The 3,412-nt window shown below is 32.6% G+C and overlaps 1 long non-coding RNA gene across 1 annotated transcript; it reads right to left on the bottom strand.

The window, feature by feature from the left end:
* Positions 1–1,204: 1,204 nt before the first annotated feature.
* LOC127847279 (uncharacterized) lies at positions 1,205–2,914 on the bottom strand. The gene is made up of 4 exons (XR_008033897.1): positions 2,828–2,914; positions 2,470–2,574; positions 2,071–2,201; positions 1,205–1,281 (listed from the first exon to the last, which is right to left on the bottom strand). It is a non-coding gene; the product is annotated as an uncharacterized LOC127847279 (long non-coding RNA).
* Positions 2,915–3,412: the final 498 nt, after the last annotated feature.

The raw sequence follows: 3,412 nt of genomic DNA, 5'->3' as shown, positions 1-3,412 counted from the left end.
CACAAGCTCCCAAATCCCAAATTCCATTTGCAAGTAATGGCTTCTGTGCTTCCCGAAGATGACCAGACGAATCAAATATTGAGGATGGATTGGCGCATAACTCATAGCTAAAAAGTGTTTCTGTGTCTTCGATAGTATAATCTGCTGCAGAGATCAGTCTTTGGAACAAGAGCTGTGGATCAACAGAAATTTCATCACCGCAAACCCTCAAATTGTTCTTAGAACCAAGAGTCACGACCTGATTGGTGCGCCTATACAAAATGTCAATACCTTTTTTTCTTCCATTTCTTTAATTATTTTCTGTCCTATACTTTTAGCATCCACTAACATTATTCTCAGCAAGGGCACCAGTTTTAATGTTTCTTAAGCATTGTTCATCAAGGAAGGGATATGCTCTTGTAAAAAATCCTTGAAGGTGGCCCTGTCCTTATTGTCATGCTGAATTCTAGATTGAGAGAACTCTATGTGTTGGGGACTTATTTCATAGGTTTGACCGGAAAAGTCCTGCATTGCACTGTTCATTTCTGAACAGGCAGGCACAGAGAGCAGCCATTGTGCTCGTTGTACCTCAGACATTCCTCTGCCACGTGTCATCCCCCCTACTGACTTAACACTTCTCATTAGAACTTGTTCTATTACTAGGTCTGTTGAAAGACCCACCCAATAACGCTCGCTTCTTCGTATAACATGATTGCCTTTACAAAAGTGATGGTTAATGACTGGGTTCGTTTCTTCCAAATTTAACATTTGTTGTAGATATATGTAACCGGATTTGAGATAGAGGTTGTGTCCAGCGGAGGCAAAGTATGGAAGCATCCGAAGCAAAGCATTCAGGAGTCCTTTCCAATTTCCTAAGCGCTCAGCTGCTATGAATTGTTGAAGGATGTGAACCATTTCCATGTATTGTAGCCATAATTTTGCAGTTCTGGATTTGGCTACCTCTATTTTGGTTTTGTCATATTGATCCATCATGTTGGCTATCATCAGGTTTTCATGCAGTGTCTCTGGTTTGGTTTCTTTCGTGAGAATTTTATCTATTAAGTCTTCAACAAAAATGTTATTGTTTGCATCAATATTAGATTATTAGAACCACAAAATAAGCATTTTGTTCCAAAGTCAAACGAATTTCCATTTGTTGATTGCCTGGTTTTGGGACTTGACATTAAGTTTGATGTTGATTTCCTTCTACTACTGGTTTGGTTTGGGTTTGGTTTGGGTGGCAATATGTCTTACGGCAGTCGATATGCACATATTGTCCCAGAACAAACACGATAATCTGGTCTGAAAAAAAGTTAAACTTTTGTTAATTGTGTGTTACAAGTATTTAATTGCATGTATATAAATATATAAAGTGTTTCATTATAACAGTGGACTATTTAATTTGATTAATACATTAACCTTGATAGCAATGTGTTATTATATTACCCCAGCTTTATTCATATTTTGTGTTTATGTTGGTTTATATTGTGCTGTATTGTGCTGTTTTGTACTGTTTGGGCAATCGGTCACTTGCCTTAAATAAAGGACCAATTAATTGTTTTAATGAAAATTCAATACTGCTCCAGCAGCTGGAGTTTCACTTCTTTATATTATATTAAATATTATTATATATTTAATGGACATTGTTGGAAACCATTATATAACTTTAAATCTGTTTTATACAATGATGTCGAAATATGACAGAACGAGTGTAATTGCTATTGCAAAATATAAACACGAAGCGTTTACTACTCGACAGAAGTTTCTGAGTAATTATTTATATAAAAGTGTTTCACGACATTATAAGTACTCTTATTATGAAAGATATAACTTCAATTAATTGCATGTCAAATTATTATACGATATAATATATACATTGTCTGTCCATGTCTTTGAGTTTCATGTTGTTCTGCGTGTTGATAATATATTATTAATAACATATCTCGGTTTTCATCACATTGGATGATTGTTGAATAATTCTATTTTGGGCCTGAGGCCTTGCATAACAATAACAATAAACCATTTGTTCTGTTAGGTTATGTTATTATTCGTCATGATTTTAAATGAATACTAATTTATTAGTTAGAATACCTTTATAGTTTTTTGCAGCTAATGAAAGTCATTGACATCCCTTTTCTCCAAGTTTTGAAACTTGACGGTCATCTTGCTCTCCACAGATGACACACACCTTTTTAGTTATGTCTATACTGGTTACTTCCAGACTGGAAATATTGAAAAAATGTTTAAAGCTACATGCATTTTACACAAATAGAATATTACTATATATTATCAAGTACTTTTTTTCCCCTCAAAAAAAGTTTATAAATGCAGCCAGCAGGGCTATGGAAATATTTACAGCTATAATCCTAATATAAAGATAGACTTAGCCATTTACTGATGTTTTTGTAAATGATCTCACATATTACTAGTTCATCTTCTAAAACCATATATATTGTTAATTTATTAAAGTACAACACAAAATTTGGTTACCTCATTTTTTGTTATATACAGTTGTTTCCTCATATGCAGGGAAAGCACAGTTGTCTCATGACATCACACACAGGTAAATAATTGACGATAACAGCAGACATGATTCTGAAAAAGAAGGGACAAGCATATTTGTTTTAGTGTTGTTTGATTCTTTATCCAGACATTATTGTATTATAAGTTAAAGTATTAATGTTACAGTTACATTATTACATCTGTATATAATAATTAAAAAAACAACAACAGAAACTAGACCTTATCCAGTTTATCATGTATATTTTATTTTTATTCATATGAAGTTTCTTACGTGTAGAGCTATGTCTAAATGGTTTAAAGATATATAAATATATAGTTAAAATACCTTTATTTTATCTATATGAAGCTGAAAAACCAGCAAGCTCATAATAGCAGACGTGATTTTGATAAACAAACATCTCCCCCTGAAAAAGAATTAAAAACAAAACATTAGTTCTTTATTTAATTTTTCACTGTTTTTTAATTTTGATGGCGTTTCACCCTTCCGTAGTTTAAAAAATGAATCGTGCGATATATTGTTGTTTGTCTATTAAATAATTTAAATATCAATCATATGTGCATATATTATTGATGTTTTCATAATTTACGATGTAGAAATCTTAACAAATATCATCTAAAGCCGAAAATTGAAAAAATATATAATGTCAAGCGAAAAACGAGTTTCCGTCGTCTGCAACGATTTTCATTTTCATTTTTAAGAAACGGGTACAAATATTAAAATTGAACTTACATAAGACTAGCGTTATTTGTTTTATATATTTTTGATTCTGAAACACATTACTTACCTAGAAAATGCTGCTTATAGCTGGAAACAGCCAAGAAAGTGATCTAAATAATGAACGCTGCTCAGAGCACATTGTTTACTTCTACACCGGTTCCGGTAAAATACGGTTGTATGGTGTAGTAGCGG

The sequence above is a fragment of the Dreissena polymorpha genome, chromosome 10 (genome assembly GCF_020536995.1).
Source record: "Dreissena polymorpha isolate Duluth1 chromosome 10, UMN_Dpol_1.0, whole genome shotgun sequence".
Taxonomy (NCBI): Eukaryota; Metazoa; Mollusca; class Bivalvia; order Myida; family Dreissenidae; genus Dreissena; species Dreissena polymorpha.
The sequence above is the reverse complement of the archived record's forward strand: the minus strand, read 5'-3'. Positions and strand labels throughout refer to the sequence as shown.